This window comes from Bradysia coprophila, unplaced genomic scaffold, assembly GCF_014529535.1.
Source record: "Bradysia coprophila strain Holo2 unplaced genomic scaffold, BU_Bcop_v1 contig_297, whole genome shotgun sequence".
In the NCBI taxonomy this organism is placed as follows: Eukaryota; Metazoa; Arthropoda; class Insecta; order Diptera; family Sciaridae; genus Bradysia; species Bradysia coprophila.
In genome coordinates this window covers 2768949-2789232 of record NW_023503555.1, presented here as the reverse complement: position 1 = coordinate 2789232, position 20284 = coordinate 2768949, and the positions used below count along the sequence as shown (strand labels likewise).

Here is a 20284-nt window from a genome sequence, read left to right as displayed (position 1 = left end):
TGTCCGTTTGTGGTACTCGATTTATACGATTCGTATTTTATATATTTTTCGCTTGCATTTTAAAACTCAATAAGAAATTATTAGCCCAGCAATAATCACGTCAAATTGACATGAAATCTTGTGTAAAGCACTTCGATTCTTGTTTTGAGTTTTGCAATAGGAAATTCATCTTAGACCTCAAATAAAATCCTAATAATCACGACATGTTAAAAGGAACGTAAATTAAGAGCAAAATTAGTAGATTTCATAAGCTAAATTGAAAAATATGATAATATTGCAGATATTAAGGGTAAATATAAAGCTCAAATGATTTCGTAAAAGCATCTCGTAATATCGAACTTTCCGCAGTTCGTTAGTTTATAAAGCTGTGGATTGTGGAACCAATTTTAGTTTCACGAACATTTGCGCACCCATGTACCTCTGACTTTTCTCGCAATAGTTACTTTCCTAACGCTTGCTAGAAGGCTTTTTTAGTGAAGGACAAGTTTCCAGCACGAGCCGTAGACGAGTTATGGAATCATATGCGCTAAAAAATTCTTCTAGCATAAATTAGGAACAACGTTTTTCCTAAACGAAGTTTCAACACTTATGACAACATTTATAAAGAGTAAACATTACAGCCTCAACTTGCGACTTTTACACAAATCTGCGAATCCAACCAATCAGCAGGTTTAATTTTTTTTACGAAATTGAACAAATTTTATGCATTGGAAGACCGTTCGTTCGGACTACGAAATGTATTGCGTAAAATCCAATGTTCGTAATTTGTGTTCAATTTCAAATTCAATTTTTACTTGGTATACAAGATGCGCTCGTGAATCAGATTTTACGAATTTGATTCACGCAAACATTTAACGAATATGACAAAAAGGTCGCAATGTTTACGAAGGAATTACGAGATTGTTATACGATTATCGCGTGAGCTTTGGGACTACCCACACATATTCTCTTTTCTGCTGAGTTCTATCGATAGAATTCCGACGGAAAATATTCAATAACGATGCCGACGGATCATCGCTGATTATTTGCACCTTTTTTCGCGTGAGCAGTGAATGGTAATGTTATTTCATAAAGAATTAGATGATTTACTCAGATTTTCTCATTATGTCATCTGATATTGACCGCGATGACAGGAATAAAATAAGAGGAGGCTCTGGCTAATTAGGTATTAAATAGCCAAATTATTGTTGAAGCGGATGAAGCGATGGATTTTCTAATAATCTGTTGCAAGTACTTATGCAGCAAATAAAGTAGCAGAATGGAGAAAATTGTCTAATTTCTGGGGAGAAATTTGGGCGAAAATTTCGTTTTTATCGCTTAATCTGGTCTAGTTGTCTGACACATTTTTTTATATTAGCACTAAAAACACTAAGCGTCTGTGAAATTTCGACATATTTGCTTCAGCTGTTTTTCCTCTTGTACAAATGAAAGCTAAAGAAAATTAATGTAGAAATTTGACTGTCGTCAACTGTAGGAAATTCGAACAAAACTTGTTCTAACTTTCTGGAAAACACTTTGTAGTATAGTATAGTATGGTAACGCACAATTGGCCTGATGAAGGACTCCTTGCATGTTCTGACAATTAGCCAGTGCAGCGATTTTTAATTTAAAAAAAATAGTTGCCGTTGAATGTTAAATAACGTCTAAATACAAACAGACATCTCCTTCAAGGGTTTTTTAGAAAACGACATTTTTGATCCATAAATTGATGATGTTGCAATTTTGTAAGAATGCGTATTGTCATGCTGATCTATTTTGTTGGAAATTTCCTAGCTCCGCGCTCTATCTAGCTACAGATCGGAAAATTAATGCAGATTATAATCGAGAGGCATGATGGTGAAAATGAAAATAAATCATCTCATCAACAGCTGTTCAGCAGTCACATTTAAGTACACTTAACTTCTCTTTTTTTTTCATTTAAGCAACGATACGACCTGCTGTCAGCAATTTACACAATTACGTTAGGTGAAATAAGATACGATACATATAATGTACATGCATGCCATACTTTATGCATAAATTACACATCACATCGTAATTAGGAATGGGTCGTTATGTCATAAAATGAACTTACATCTTTTTATAAAATTTACAATTTATGCAAATTGTAAAGACTGAAATTTGAATATAATATGTACGTGCACGTATTGAATCTAGGCTGTTTGCGGTAATTGTAATGGAGGCAGTGCTGGATACAATATATCTATAGCCCAAACGATTATAAAATGGCTCTTAGCTAATCAATAATGATATTGGCTACGAAGATAAATAAAATGATTTCTGATTATGAATTTATTAAAATGTAATTATTTTCAATCAGTTGGGATTAGCCAGACATGACAAAAATATGTCGTCGATTATGGGTTTGTTTAATGCGCTGGCTGGTAATGTATTTCTAAATAATTCTTGTTTGTAGATGTCGATAAGTGATGTTAAATAATTAATAAAATAGTTTGAACGTTCTTGTATAAGATCTAATCTTTTGACAATTTAATTGCTATGAACCACGAATATTAATCAACCCATGCAAAGATGAATAATATGTTAAAACTCTTCCATCTGTTAATGACAGCGAAGGCAAAAATAAGCGATATACTATTATCGCCAGAGTCGTCTCTCTAAAAGAAAAGCGTCTATAAATAATAATGCGATCTATAGAGTGTTCGACAAATTTATTAACATTAATTTTACATGAGTAGTACTCTAAATAGAGGACTGAAACTGGACAATGTATCCGACTGGCACTGTAAAAAATTTGTACAATTTGTTCATACAAAATAGTAGATACCTGTCACTCGAATCACTTTTGCTCGAAAATCGTTCATTGTATGCTTGTTGTTTTCAAAATGTTAAGTTTAAAACAAGATGTGCGTATCAGATACAGATCACCAATGCTATATAAATGATCTCACGTATAAATCTCTTTTTACTTAAATGATCTTGTATATTACATAAGACTTAACTACTTTTAGTAATTGTGATCAGCCTAGTCTTGCATTACACATCATTAGAAAATTAATTTTTATTATGAGCTAATTAAGGGGAAATGACAGGACAGGGTAGTTGCCATTGTCACTTGGCATTGCAATTTGCAATCGATGTAAATTAGAATTTACAAAGGCAGTTCTATTTTTTGGTACACTTGCCATCGAATCAATTAAGAAAACACTTAAATCAACACTGAATTTATAATTTGAAACAACAAAATCAAAAATTTTTCATTGAAGCTGTGAATGATAAGAAACAAGGAAGACAAGAAGTTTCGAAAGAAATGGCGTACACATCCGATGCCTAATTGTTGTGTAGTTTTAGTCTTAGACAATGTAAATACAACGGACAGGATGTCTACACATACAAGAACAGTACAGAAGAGCCTTCGGCTCTCACGCTACAAACATCGCACACATTCACATAGGCTCTTCTGTACTGTTCTTTAATGTCGCCTTCGGCTCTCACGCCACAAGCATCGCACACATGTATTACTCATTCACATAGGCTCTTCTGTACTGTTGTTTAATGTGTAGGCATCCTGTAGGCTCTGCTGTAATCTACTATAAAAATGTTGACAATTAAAATTATATCAAGAAAGTGTTAAACTAAACTCAAATAAACTTTTTCTGTTATAGATGTAATCGATTTACTAATTACTTATCCGTTAATAAAACGATAGATAAAACGAACATTTTATGACCAGATATGAAGTTCGGAAGGATATGTGCCCTGATATGCAATCTCTCTCAACGAATTTCAAGTTGAATCAAGAAGGTTTTCCACTACACAGAGCGAGAAATTAAATTAAACTAAAATAGATCGTGACTCGAAGTTTATTGAAACATTAGTGTAAGACCTAGTTTATTAAAAATAAGACTGAAAAATTGAACCTTATCAAATCTTAATTCCTGTAATTCCTGTTGGAAACTGTCAAAACACGTAATTACCGATTTCCTAGCTTTACTCCAGTTTGTGTATATTGCGTAATAATATAAAGGACGCAACATTAATACTTGAAGTCAACCTTTTAATGACGGCGATGTCATATATTATCGACGTCGAAGAAAATTAATAGATAAACTCTGGCTTGTGAGAGCTCTTGTACGAAAAAAAAAGATTTTCTCAATACAATTGTTACAAATGGTAACACCCTTGTGGTACTCCCTTGAGCATTCAAAAATTAAAAGATGTACGAACTTCGAAAAGTTGTAACGGTTATCAAGTAGTACCTTTTAGTCTGCTTTATTCTATTTTCTACCACTTGGACTTGGTACCCCTAAGATTTCTGAAACACAATTTTAAGTCGATTTTTTAACAAGATGTAACCAAAGAGAAGCTGGTAAAGATGAATAGACTTCAAGAGAAGTAAAAGACTCTACAATTTTTGACGTTTGCGATGTATCCAAGAAAAATAGAAAAATCTACTCTTCTTCGTATCATAAGGTAAAACTACAAAATACGAGCCAGCTTTTGTTCGTTCGTGTTTCTATAGAAATTATACTTAAACATTTTCTCACTTTATAAATGGACGCAACGTACATTTGTAATAACATTAATGAATATCAATATTCAGTTGTGAAATAACAGTTTTTTTTATCAGATCGTATCTCGCACTCATAGATAAATATGTCTAAACTACAAGCCATTCAAGTTGTCGCAGACACATCTTTTTACGATCTATTGGCATGTCTCCCATTCAAGAAATAATAATTCAAAATGCTTTAAATGAAGAGATATTGAGACGATTTTACAGATTAATTTTTTTTTTCGTCTTCCAATCCACCAACTGATAGACTGATGTGCTGGGCTCCGCACATTATAAAATACGCTTTATAACGAATGCAATTTCAAAAAATTCTTAGTTCACGCCTTTGCAATGTTTTTCGATAGAGAAATTATACATTCAAATGAGCTTTAAAATTTCAAATTTATCTAGACTGGAGACATCTAAGTTTTTTTTCTCTCCTTCGTTCGTTTTCGTATTGAAAACACCTTGAATCGAAAAGACATAGTCAAAAATGATAATAATTTTTTTTTGTTGTAACCAAATGCATAAAGTGGAGTATGTGTATATCATTACATTGAATAGTCGTCGATTTATATACCATACTTTGTAGACGATTTTGAACAATGATATGCAAAAGATATACACACAACAAACGATCATGCGATTTCTTCACTCAATTTTTAAAAGAATGCAAATTTACAGACTATCTGTGCTTTGGTGTAAAACTATTATAAGAAGAGGTGTGAAAGGTTGTTTGTTATTGTTATTAATTTGAATTAATTGAGCTCCAAATCAGGTTAAAGTTTTCGTGAATGTATAATATCGAACGATGGGCTACAATATACAATGTATATGGGATTATGATAGATCGCATTGCGTCACAATATTGTTAGACTGGAAAAAATCTTCCACATGCGATAAAAAACAAATTCTGTGTGTGAATGATGTGGGCTATAACAATTACAATGAAAAGAGAATTACTTTCGCTATATTGGAAGTATAGTGATTTTTACAAGTGTTTGTAGGTTTGGAATATTGAAATTATTATTTTTGAATGGTTTACCAACCAATATGAACCGTGTTCAATTAGACTATTGAAGTGCGCTAATTTGCTATTGAAACTCTTGGAAGTAATCGATGATTGTGACAACGACTAGGTGATAATTTAAAGAAGAGATCCATACAGTTTTTGAACAATTCATTTCTCCTTGCACACACTGGCTTAACAATTTAGTGTTTCGTCAGAAGCAACTTAGATCGTCCTCGTAAAAATCGGTCTTACGCCTGGGTGTTTCGATAAAAAAATTGAATTTTTGGTTGTTCAAGCTGGTCTATTGGTTGTTTCGTGGACAACCTAAATCTTCCTTGTACAAACTAGTCTAATAATAGGATGTCTCGTCAGGAGTAACTTAAACCTTCCTTGTACAAACTGGTCTAACGATTGGTTGTTTCGTCAGTAGTAACTTAAAACTTCCTTGTACAAACTAGTCTAACAATAGGATGTCTCCTCAGGAGTAACTTAAATCTTCCTTGTACAAACTGGTCTAACGATTGGTTGTTTCGTCAGGAGTAACTTAAATCTTCCTTGTACAAACTGGTCTAACAATTGGTTGTTTCGTCAGGAGTAACTTAAATCTTCCTTGTAGAAACTGGTCTAACAATTAGTTGACTCGTCAGGAGTAACTTAATCCTCCTTGTAGAAACTGGTCTAACAATTAGTTGACTCGTCAGGAGTAACTTAAATCTTCCTTGTACAAACTGGTGTAATAATTGGTTCTTTCCACGATTGGGTGCCCCGTAGTAACAATAGTAACAATGAAGCAACAGAAGAGATTTTAATGATTATAAGGTTTATCTTTTGTCAAATAATCCCTTTAAAAATCAACAGCCATTAAGTTTATCAATAAGAGCACCTGCATCGCTGGGTATAAGCCGAAAAATGAAAACCTTTTTAACCGATAGTTGATAATCCAATTGCCCAATGGAAATAAGTTTGATGTCACCGTTATCGTAATACTCTTGTAAGTATTGTGGATCTAATAAAAAAATGAATGTAGAAAGATGAAAGGAAAGAACTACCTGAACTACACGCATTAACAATTAACATTACTTTGGCTATCAGAGCCGGTAATATTAAAATAATTATAAAAGATTAACTGGAATTAATGTGGAACACAGTGCAGATAAAACAACTCTTCATTGTTAAGATGTAAAATTTATGTCATCCAGTTCTATGAGCAATTAGTAATTCAATTTTCTGTTGGTTATGAAGTTATCTTTATGCAACGCACAGGTATTAGCATTATAATTACTGGTAGCCGACGAAGCTTCATTTTAATAAAACAGATTATTAACGGAAAGAACTCATTGTCCCCCAGTTTTTTTTTCGATTTCCTTCCCCTTTATCTCACCATTTCCCATTTTCCCTTCTAATTTCTTGAAGCGCGTTTTCGTCAAAATAGAAAATGATCACAAGCAAAAGCAATCGTGATTATTGTTCATTTGTACTGCGCCAGACTTTTAAATTTTTTGCTTGAAAAAAATGTATTATTAAAGCTGGAGGACGACTTTTCGACTAAGTTAGGCCTCTCGTCTTCGATGGTATTTACAGCCGACTTAGGGCACCGATACATTCATTTGTATTCTATTTCGCCACAGTCGCATAGATCGCTATTCTCACCAAAACTTCTCTAATTTAAACTGGACGCAGTTGTATTGTATACTAAGATACCTGAAAAAAATTAGTTGCTCCACCTATTTCATTTGGATTTACAAACTAGATGCCATCTGTTATCGGCAACGGGGACAAAAATACAATCGATGAGCTCTAACTTGTGCTACTTTATATTGAAAAACTAATGTTAAAACTAATGAAGTAAGAGATTTTGCATCAAAAGCTGGGAACTATATAAACAAAAGAAGAGATAGATTTGATATCGAGACTTATCGTTTTTAACGTTTAACTATTGCTTGGAAAAAATTCTTTTACAAGTTCAATCCTTTCGAAATCAATTGGTTAAACAGAACTCATAATGACATATAATTCGTCAGTGCAGGAAAACATAAATGTTGGGACAGTTGTAAGAAATAGACCACTGAAAGTATCACCCCATTATGGCAACTATCGAAATCAAAATAGTCAGAAACCTATCGAACACGAATCTCACAAATAATAGGGACTGATCGAAAGACACATTGAAATTTCAAACTGGAACTGGTCAAGAAATTGAGGACAAAACCAATAAGGCCAAACTTCTAAACCTTTGGGGTAGTTTCGAAAAAAAAAACTTTAAAATCGAAGTAAAAATATTCACTGAAATGTTCAACTTCTGGTGAAAATCATTCACCTTCATACCCTGTCCTTGGTGTGATTACAAAAATTCTTTCTCAATTTCAATCAGACTTTTTACGAAATATTTATGGCACTCTAATGGTTAGTCCACTTACCAGATCTTGTTCAGCTGCGATCATTCGCAATGTAAGTCCCCGTAAAAATATTATCTGAAAATAAAAGTAAAATTTTCCGTTGTTAAAATGGTTTATTATGCAAAATGTGATTAACGAAATTAAAACTGAATTTTTAATGCAAAATCATTGTTTTGATTAGACGCTCAAGAACCCATAGATTCATGAAACCAGAAAATAAATTATGTCGTAACAGCAGCAGTGAGTACGTACGATACAATAGTTATAAATATGGATACACATAATACCTCTTTAACCACATTCTTATTATGTTTTAATTGTGTTTATCCATCTTAACCTACACGTTTATTTATTTACTCAACATAACAGCTCTCATATCATAATTTGAAATCATAATAAACTTTGAATCAACTTTTTTTTTCTGCTTCTCTTCTCGTCTTCATTCATTAAAGAAACACAATTTACTAATCTAAATATAGTGTTGGCATGGCGCGACTTCGGTATTAATGTCGATTACCCAATAGTATACACAAAACGTAAAAATTTCAAGAGCATTGTTATATAAAATGATGAGAATTGGAGCACCGGCATATTAAATTATAATTTTTAATGCAAAGCAGCAGCAGCAGCAACAACAGCAGCGAAAAAAAATTATGACTTAAAATAACAGCAGCAGCTCGAACAAAAAAAAAAAATGCAAGAAATATCCAAATTGTTACTCACATTCATCTTTATTCTTAAAATGTCGCAAAAATAGACATTTTTGCTAAATACTTTGTAATTAGCGATAAAGTCAGGTTATGGGAAAATTTGGAAATCATATGGAAAATGAAACTCTTTATTATACAGCGATGTGTACGTATATAAATATATACCGTGTACCATTAGGCCGTCCTATTGTTAAAATAATACCAAGGACTATTTTGTCACATCTACACATGGTATATGGTGAAGACTAATACACCAAATTGAATAATCGTTATGCATACGTCGTGTATTTTTGAACATAAATTTTGTACGAACAAAAAAAAATCCGTAAATTGGTAGTTTATAATATGTGGTGGTAGACCTAGTAGTAGCTGGATTTTTGCTGTAATTGAGTTCCAAAAACAATGAGACTGAAAATGATGTGTGTAATTACAACCGGAATTTTTTCTTGTATGTTCTGTTGTTTCAGATTCACGCATATATCGTTTGTGAAACAATTTTACACAAATTTTTTTTTAGTAAAAATTCTGATGAACATTAAACGAGTGCAAGAGCATTTTTATGTTTTACCAGACTCAACCTCACATTGTTAAAATAAAATATATTTTTTTCGTTATTTGGAAGTTCTCATTTTTGTTTGTTTTAATTCGAAATTTTGAGCTTTTTTCGTTTGAAAAAAATTAAATTAGAGGTTTTGTTTGTGATGTCTTGTTTCAAGAAATAATATGAAAAATGGCTAAGAAAAATGATTGTTATGAATTTCAGTTTAAAACAATGAACATTTGTACGATTCCGGAGGCTAATCACGAAAACATAAACTCATAAAATGATACACAAAAATTAGATGCTGTACCTTGTTAATCATGACATCAATTGTTTGCAATGGACCTCAATTAAATTTATTAGAAAATGAGGTATTGAATGACTTCAGTTTTTTTTTTGTTGTTAATGGCGAATCAATGGATGTTCCGAGTTCAATATTTTGTTGATAGGTCAAGAGTCAGTAAAATGGTATTTGAAGAGTGTTCGAATGAAACAAAGGAAATTGTTTGTTCTCAACTAACACAGCAGAGTAAAATAAACCAGGCAGGAGCGCTTGACTTGACTAGGGACCTGAATTATCTAGTAGCCTTATACATATTTTGCGAATAAAATTATCTCAATTTATGTCAGTGTTCATTTGAGTTCATTTTCATACTATGTGTTAGGTTAGGTCCCTTATTTAACTTTTCAAAAATGAACCGCTCCTGCCTGGTTAAGTTTACTCTGCTGTGCAACTAACTGACTAAAAGCAAATCTTTGACTTCATTTAGAAAATCGATGTATATGTGTCTCATTGATAAAGGATTTTTAGGCACATGATACGAATTGTCACATGTTTTAAATATTTTTTTTAAACTCTGCATAAAAGCAGTTTCACTTGTTAACCTGTTACAGACGGCTGTCATCTGTTATCGCCAATGACAGCAAGAATAAACGACAAGCTCTGATGAGGTCTTATATAGCAAAAATCATGTTAAAAAACAAATGAAGTAAAAAATTTCTGAAATCAATCTCCGAAAATCTTCGATCAAATGAAGTAATAGTAAAACTGTCACAGACAGCAAGACAGGTTAAACAATGCTCATTGAATTTCCCATTAGTTGAATTGAATTGTTTTTTAAGGATTACGACCAGGGCTGTACCATGGCCTATTTTTGGGCATTTTATTTATTGAAATTACTGAAAGTAAATTACTGGAAATGGAAAGTAAATTCAGAAAATTTTTGGTAAATTACCACAGTTTCCGGCAATTTCAGTAAATAATAATTCCAATAATACCAAGTAAGTTATTCACGGCTGTCCTCAACGAAGTAAAGTGGTTTCGATCTCTATTTAGGTCCAAGAACTCAGATCTGAAGTAATTTTTTGGGTATATTTTCCAAAAACTTTATCTTCGTTGAGGCCGTCCGTGTATCGATCAATAATTTTGAATAAAATAGAAATGTAAAAAACGTGTATTTAACCTATTTTTCCTTTCCTGCCGTGTAGTGATGTGATTTAAACGGGTTTTTTGATTTTTATGGAGCAAGGTACTGGAAATAGAGGAAAAACAAGGGAAGATATCGTACGTATGACATCTGTTATCGGCAAAGTAGACAAAAAGAAACTATCAGATATGACAAATTTGTAGTTAAATAATAAAATCCATGTTAAAACTAACGAAGTACAAGATTTTCGATATATTTTCCAACAGACTCGATAAATATACTGGAAAAGTAATTACCGCATGTTAATTGTTTCAAAAACGTATTTCCTACAGAAGCTCATCAAATTCTAGCATATCAAAGTTGACAGAGGTCAGGGATAAAAGGATGTAAAACTTTGTGAAAATAGTGACACGTTTAAAATAGTCTGTTGCCATCAATTACTGAATTTTTACAAAAACATGTTTTTTGGGAAAATGCAGGAAACAATGGGAAAATGTAGAAAAAGCGAAAATTCCTGAAAATAGTTTGGAGTTCATGAATATCACTTTACTCGCAGAACGGAAATGATTCATTACCTGATGCGAGTTTTTTTTTGACAATAATTGTCATTTCTGGGTGGATTTAAGAGTTAAATAATTGAGTAGATTAGAATCAATTGCTATCGGCACGGATTACAAACATCCAACAAAATAAAAATGTGCAAGCAAGGACGTTATAGACTGTTACTTCTAAATTCATTGAATCAATTTCTTTACTCTAGCACGGAATGCTTGTTTATCAAGATAAAAAAAAAATACTTCGATCTGAGTTGTTGCGGGTAGGCAAGAAATTGTAAAATTTCAACGATTTTTATATGCCCACGGTGGGCTGAACCAAATTTAAATAAAAAGGTCGGATAACCTCAATTTTTTTTTCATGAAATGTTAGCATGGGTTGAGTGTACCACGCAGTAGGGACAGTAGCTGCTAATTTTTCCAAACTTATATGGCAAGTATGGTATCAATCGAAAGCTGGGAGCACTGGCTATACTTACGTTAGCTTAGCATATCAAAAAAACGTCCCACACATGTATGAGACAGTCTACAAACAGCTAAAAAGTACTTTCTGAAAAATGGCTCGGTGAATTTTTTTATTTTTTATGTATATTATCTACACTCAACCCATGCTAACATTTCATGAAAAAAAAAATTGAGGTTATCCGACCTTTTTATTTAAATTTGGTTCAGCCCCACCGTGGCAAAGAGGGCAAAAGAAAAATGTAAACCCAAGTGCCGAAAGTTACAGATATGTAAGCCCACACAGCGAAAGCTTCGCTTTCACCTCTTTGGCTTACATTTTTCTGTCACTTCGGCACTTGGGTTTACATTTTTTCTTTCGTCCTCCAGTAGGAAGCATATAATAGTCATCTACGTATCTAGTGTGGACGGTGTATTTTAGGCCATTTCGCAGATTTTAGCCCGAACGCAGTGAGTATAGTAGTATAAGTGCGAAAATTATTATTTACATGACAAAGAAGATAAAAAATTTAAAAGTCCAGTTTTCGTGTGAAGGTTGTTTATCCGAGGCGGAGCCGATCTTTCAATTCATGCGTGAGTGATGTAATATGCTATTTTCGATCCTAGACAACTCAAAACATGTAAAGGTACTATGCAATTAGTTAATTTCGACGTTTGTTATCGAAAATATTTTCGTCTCCTAAACTTATTGCTTAATTAATGTAAATTGTTGATAACGGGGAAATGAACGATTTACGTTAGATCGTTCCATGCAAATTTCACTTTTTCTCGTGGACATGCTCAAAATGTCCAACAGTTTATAATAAGCTTTGCTACCGATTACAGCAAAAAACAACCTCCATGTGTAACTTTCAATTTCGACCGGACGCAAAGTAGCATCATTTTGAAAAAAAAGCGAAAACATTTTTTTTTGCATAAAAACATTATTAATGTACACAAGCCGCATTTCAGTCAATTATTTCAAATATTCAATTCTAATTAAAATCATTTCACTTGTTAAAAAATACTCAGAGCCACATAGCTCAGCAAAATGTTACAATAATTCAATAAATAACCGATAAATGAATGAAATATAATGGAATCGATGATAATCTGACATAATTTTTTTTTTCTTTCTTTCTTATGCTCGAAAATAGTATCCGTATTAAACAATAATAACAACTTGAAGAGTTATATACATTTTCCAACCGCAACAAGAGTATCTATACGAAAAGCTGTACATATACTCTTTACAACAAGCGATACATTGCAGGTTGATCTGGAGAAATTGAAAGAAAGATTTCCAATAATTCAATTATTCACTTTTGAATGGATTTTTTTTAGATATAATTTGGTTGATTTATCGTGGTTGCCATAAACAGCTCGTAGAGAACTCTAAATGATATATTTTAAAATAATTGATTTCATTGTGTTTTGGCTCGTTTTTTTTTCTTCTTCTTCACCTCCAATATTTCATTTTGGCCGTTAATATATATTGTGAAGTTTTGTGTGGTATTAAAATCTAATATAAATAAATGAACGAATTCCATTTTCGATGAAGATGATCGGTAATATAACTCGAAATATATTAATAATTTCCGTTCGACAGCGATATAGGTATATAAAACGTGCCATGCTGTGGCATATTATTTCGTTAGATTTTTTTACTTCTTTTGATTTTACTTACTCAGACTCTTTTAGACAAAATGAGAAGCATTTTTCGTTGTGACTGCTGATTAATGAAGTGGTTATGAATAATATACGGAAAATAAATATTATTCGTTTTTTAATGTTATGCGGTTATTTTAGCTCATAACACGTAATTAATAATGTTATTGTAGGAGAGAAGAAAAAGGAGGTTGAGGATGGACAATGGATTAATCTAATTCCAATTGTGTCCAGAATTGATGAAGAAGATTTCTAACACTGAAAAGATGAAGATTAGAGACAATTTGTCATAGCTTTCAGCTTTTAAGTCTGTGATTTATGTGTATATTGCAATTGGTTTGCTTAACAAAAGGAAGAGCTCGTTCCAGAGGTAAAAACGAAATTTTCGGTAAGATTTAAACCGATTCAAAATATGAATAGTTAACAGCAGAAACAAGACGTATCACATTGGTGAATTATAAGAAAAATGAAATTTTATTGAGTTAGCTTCATTTCAGATAGGTTAATGATGTTAATCAACAACAACGACGACATATTTAAGCAAAAAAGTGTGGCTAATGCTTTTTTATATATAGCAAAATGTATGTTAACAATTGGAGTAAAAGATTTCAAACTGAGCTGCACATTAAGGTAGAAACAGATTTAATGGTAATAGGGAGTTATTGTGGTAGTCGATAGGTAAAACCCCAAAATGATGTTAACCAGCAACACAAAGTCATAAAATTAAAATGATGTTAAATAACAATTATTGTTTTCTCTACATAATAGCCGAAAAATTTTGTGTGTCAGTAAAACTACACCGTCTCCGGTCAAATCATGGCAGCCTTCCTGTTGCCGATAGGAACTTGTCTAAGATGTCAGGTCCTATTGCAGCAATTTCCGAAGGAACCACCTCGTAGTCTCCGAGCATCCTGCATCTTAGTTGAAGAAATTTGGGGCAATCACATATTAAGTGTGCACCCGTTTCTTCTTCTAGATCGCAGGAACATCTCGGAGTGTCCGAAAGCCTCAACTTATTCATGTGCCGATTCAGCCCGCAATGTCCCATAATCACTCCTACTACTCTTCTAATGCGATTTCGGTCCATTTTGAGGGAAGAAGCATTTCGTGTGAACGCCTCCATTATACACTTCCCAGCGTTCTGCGTGTTTACGCTTGACCCAGTCTTCCAGTGCTCTTCCTGTCGCATTTTACACTAATAACAATGCATCTGCTGAATTATTTATGGTCTCACTGACTTTGAATGACATTCTATTTCTCATTTTCAACATGGATGGTCGTTAATCAACACTAAGTCATTTAATGTTGCGTACGAAATCTTAAAGATCGCAAAAAAATACTTTAATTAACGTCAGCAGTATGAAGAGTTATTGGAAGTCTTCGTGAGATGTACAGGAAGAGGAAAGTAAAAATCGTAAAAATCTACAAGTTTTCTGTTTTGAAATTGTTGTGAATGATTCCACTCAAAATTTGTTTATTAAATGAAAATCTAGTTCATTCTTGTTGTGAGCGTGTGCCTTACAAAAATTCAGAAATCTAGATTTTCATTTTCTCAACGAAATTTTTTGTGGGGTCCATTACAAACCAAAACAACTTTTAAATAACAAAACATGTAGAATTTCACCTGCCGCTCCCTATAGTTTTTATAAGAGTGAAAGTGGAATTTTTGTATCGAAATCTAGTCATTCATTTATAGGTTTTCATCAAACTTAAATTTGAGTAGTGAAACTTCGAACATTTGCCACTTCGGTACCCAGAACTCTACAAAATTCCGATCAAATTTGTCAGTTAACAAAAAGATTTCTTTAAAAATGTATTTATAGAATTATGAGAATCGACGTGACGAATAATCGACGTTTCACTGTTCAAACTGTTTTTTCCTTACATTGCATCCATGACAGTATCGCTTGCTACTGATTCCGCATTCGAAAGAAATCTTCGTTCCATTACTGACTTTTTGAGAATGAATTTTCAAGTTTATTGCACCAATAAAAGTAATAAATTAAAATTTTACAAAGGTCATGGTGTTAAATCTTTCTTTTTACCATCAAAATGGCATTTAATTCTCTGAATAAATTGCATGTCTCATCATCATTGTAAATATCATTGTATGATACACATGCGATCAAAACCTCTCGTCATCAACAATGTCTCTGTGTACAATAAATAAAAAAATCTGAAACACTTTCCAATTAGTCGCATTTTTTTAAATATCAAACCGACCAACAATTCAATCGCTAAATCCTGATGTATCCACACATACCCATCACTCAAAAAATTAAGTCGTTTTAATTTCACTTCGGCACAACATTTATTTGCATTAATTCAATAGAAGAAGTCGTAGATTTCCTTAGCACAAATTATAATTTTAAAATTGAAAATAATTTATTGTATTAATTTCCCGGTACTAAATCTTCTCCAACTAGATATGTGTGTAGAGATATTAAATTAAATATCGATAGCCTTGAGGCACGTACTCGTGTATTCAGATAGGTTTTTTTTACTTCTATTTTCGCTTTAATATAACGAATGTGATACACATATGAACTGGAGAAAAAAATCACGCTAGAAATGAGAAAATCAGCAGATGGAAAAAAAAGTTTTTATTTAAATGACTTCAGTACATCCATGTGATCCCATCCTCTATCATAAACTTTCTCTTGAAGAGAACATTTAATAGGAAAGAAGATGGAGATGAAGTAAAAAAAAAACTAATCTTATGAAATGCATTGCAGCGCAATGTTACAGATTATATGTAAATGTATAACGTCTATCGATTTATTTGTTGTGTTGTTTTTTTCGTCGATTATTATTTTTCCTTTTATGGAGCAAATAATATAATTTTAATCGAGATCAACATTGAATGTTTTTAAGTTGATGGTAACATGTATAAAGGAGGATATATACAAGCACAGATAGATTTATAAACGTTTAAAACCGTTTATACATTTCTCGTAATACACATTAGGGTGTTCTCACAACTTTTACGCGTACAGGGGAACGTTAAATTCGACATGGGTTATAATTTGGGAGTTGTTGTGCTTTGTAACTGATTCCACAACAATTTCGTTAAACAAATGAAAATCTAGATTTTCATTTTCTAAATTTTGGTTACATACTCGCAACAAGATTGAAAAAAAATCTAGGTTTTCATTTGTTCACAACTCACAAAACAGAAAATATGTCGAATTTCATTTTTCTCTTACTGTACAAAATTTTGTGACTGTGTAGTGCGCCTAGATCCCTCACTATTACTTAGTATATTCAATAAGCCATCTCTTATTTTAGCAATTAAGTACAACTAATGTATGTATATTGTGTGCAACTGATCAGTTATGCATTGTTAATAAAGTAGTATTATACCAACCATTGAATAGAGAAGATCATTCTTATTCTACATGGCGATCCTGCCAGGAGCCGAACCTGGAATCTTCTGATCATTCTTATTCTACAACTGAAGCTCTAGAGGATTTAAAAAAAAAACATTTATGGCCTACCACGACCATTGGTGAATTTTTGGGCTTTGCTCCTTCACTAAACTAGCCAAATAGTGTTTTTGTCTCGAAACCATTTAAAACGTCACTAAACACGTTTTTTGGATTTTGGTAAATTTTTTTAGCTTGCCTTCTTTACTAAACTAACCCAATAGTATTTTTGCCTCGAGGCCCGTTCCTGCCCCCGTTAAAATGTCATCAAATATGCCCTTTTTCCAGATAAATTGGATTTTTGACAGACTAAAAGTGTGGTATCTCACTGTTATTGCCATTGGTGAGTTTTTGAGCTTGGCTCATTCATGAAACTAATCAAATAGTATTTTTGTCTCAAAGACCGGTCCTTTCCCAAAAAGATTCCCTTTTGAAAAAAAAATTAAAATTTTGGCAAACTAAAAGTGTGGCATCTCTCTGCTACAGTCATTGGTGAGTTTTTGAGATTGGCTCCTTTTTGTCTCAAAGCTCCTTTTAGTTTAAGATGACACCAAAGAAAATAAATTGGATTTTTGGCCAATCCAGTCTCTGCTATTCGTCATCAGAATACACTAATTCACCAACGACAGCCCATAAAAGTTTTTGAATTTTGGAGATCAAGTCACTTTTCTTTTTTTATAAAAAAAAAATCTCTGAGTTTCAGTCTAGCTGAACTCAATATTTTTAACGGGAACACCCTAATCCACATATCTTTCGAATTATTGTAAGATGCGATCCGCGCATATTTTATTCACCATCATGCATTTTCATTCTGATGGCTAACGATTCAGTATAATATCTATATGTATATAATGGTAACAAATTTATATAATTCACGCATTTGCTTATAATAAATGGTTATAAAATGAATGTGTAAAATTTTAATGTTATGCTTTGCAACAAACGAACCTAATTGTATGCACTTTGTGGGATGCTATTAACCATTAAAATGCGTTCAAGTAGTAATTTTCTTGTATTGTATTGCGTTTCATTTCCTATATTTATAAAGTAAACTTCTTTTTCATTCCTCCATGATATGGCTCTCTTGCAATATCGAGCAATACGTTTCGAGACCTCCTCACCATTAAATATTTCAAACTATTTATATGCGAGAGATTTCTACATTTTCCATAGAAAATAATCACATGACATTAGGAAAGCTTCTTTATTGAATTATGCAAGCTGAAATTGCCAGTCAGAACTAACAAGCCGACAATGGCTATTTAAAAGAAACGTAAATGCATTATTGTAATTACTAACGGGAATGCTAAAATTAAAACTTTATCTACTAGAAATTTGCACGGTCTATAAAGGAAAATGAATGGTTTGAATTTGACGTGAATAGGTAAATTTAGAGAATGATGAAATTAGCTTAGCAATTTGTAATCATCTGACTATTCGCACTCAATGCGAATAGCTGGAACATTTTAAAAATAATGTTCACACTGCAATCGAATAGTACTTACCTATACAATAAGAGCTTTAAGTACTTTTGCAACATTTATAGACTACAAATGTAGAAATAACCAACTAAAGCCTTGAAATCAAAGTGACAGAAGACAGACCTGCTTTCTACGCCTCTAGATACGTTAAACTTAGAGTTAAATCCACTGTCTACAATACAGAATCTATATACTTTGTTCGAATTCTCGGTAAAGTTTGGAACCGGTTGACCAATGTCGACCGCTGTCAAATTGAGTCTGACCTGAAAATTCAGATTCAGGCCGGGCAATATTAAACTGATTTCAACCTGATTTCTTCCTGAGCGAGGACGAATATGGATTGGAATGACTCGAGTGTGTACTCCGAATCACTACACTCCTAATCGCAACACTCCTAATCGCAACACTCCTAATCGCAACACTCCTAATCGCAACACTCCTAATCGCAACACTCCTAATCGCAACACTCCTAATCGCACCACTCCTAATCGCAACACTCCTAATCGCAACACTCCTAATCGCAACACTCCTAATCACAACATTCTTAATCACAACACTCCAAATACCAATACAAGTAACATACCGAATCACAATGCGAGGAATAGCCATATCAATAGTAAATTTTGTGTTTTCATGCGCTCGCATTAAACATTCCAAAAAGACGTATTTTCCACTCGAAAAAATGAATGATTAACTTTGTGTTCAGCAAAACGTGTGTTCAAAGTGTAACAGTACAAGATTTTGAAGATATATAATAGATATGACAAACTTAACCTGTTACAGACGGTTGTCATATGTTATCAACAACGATAGCAAGAATAAACGACAAGCTCTGACTAATGAGGTCTTATCAAAAGGCATGATCAAAACAAATGAAGTAAAAGATTTGTGAAATCAATCTATGAAAATCTTCGATCAAATGAGGTAATAGTTTGAATGGTCAAACAGTTAATATGCTTGCCAGAGGTTAATGATTAAACATATTTTTTAGAAATTCTGAATTTCCGCAGAGGACTTAAATTGATAAATAGATAATTTGCTAATTGTCTTGCTACTCCAAACAACTAGCAGTAAAACGCATTTCCATTATTCTCAGTCAGCGAAATTAGTTGATTTTCCTCGAACAAATTTTTGTGAAATGCCAAAACGAAAAGAAAAGGTAGAAGGCGTTAACGTTACTGACGGGCTACTGTAAACCAAAACAATTACTAAAACTCTGCTTTCGATTTAATTGAAAATTTACTTTTCAACTGAGACAAATCGCTGGACATTATTTCGCTCCTCATATATTATTATTCCGACAGATGTAGCACACCAGGCTTAACATTTAAAAAACAATTCAATCCAAAAGCAAATGATGTTTTATAGTAATGACTATTCTGAAACCAGTTTGAAACCCATCAAAACTTTACAATTATTGGTGCTATTATTATTATTGGTACGGGCAATTTATATTCGTTCCTATTTTATCTATTGATCAATCACCGACTTTTCTTTCCGAAAAAAAAAATTGTAACCACAAAATGCAATGAAAACTTGTCATGCATGTGCGAAGATGCGGTATTTTATTCCGTTATAATGAACTTCAAATATATTCAATGTTTATAACTCAACTGAAATAGATTCTGATTTACATCGAGTGAGGATTTATGTATATCTATTCCAAACGACAAGATCATCAGTGATTGTCTACCTTGAAGATTTTTCAAACATGCGCTTTGAATGTTCGGTTGTCTATTTTTTAATTCAAAAAATTTTCAAATTAATCTCTCAAAACATGGTACGGAATTTATAGATTAAGTTTTGAATTAAGTTTCTTCAATCACATTGCGATGAGTCTGGAAATATGAAACTGTTTCGAACAGATTAAAATCAACTCAACGAGGTGCTAGCTGGTTAAATGAAATTTCTACAGAAAATTTGACAATTTGTGTCGTTTTGATTGCGGACAAGTGAAAGGCACTTGTGGTTACACACTTTTTTTTTAAACATCCCATAACCACCGATCGATCGAAGAAAAGAGTTCCATACAAAAACGAACCAGATTATAAGCCTGAACATACACGAGAATGCATAAAAGTACGGATACGGTTTTGATAATGCAACTCTCTTT

General features: G+C 32.7%; 1 protein-coding gene across 1 annotated transcript in view; it reads right to left on the bottom strand.

The window, feature by feature from the left end:
• The window catches only part of LOC119078858 (bromodomain-containing protein DDB_G0280777), a 73994-nt gene that overhangs the window by 25873 nt on the left and 27837 nt on the right, over nt 1-20284 (bottom strand). The window contains exon 2 of the mRNA XM_037186570.1: nt 7946-7999. The gene's annotated coding sequence lies outside the window, so the exon portion shown is untranslated. The remainder of the gene's footprint in view (nt 1-7945; nt 8000-20284) is intronic.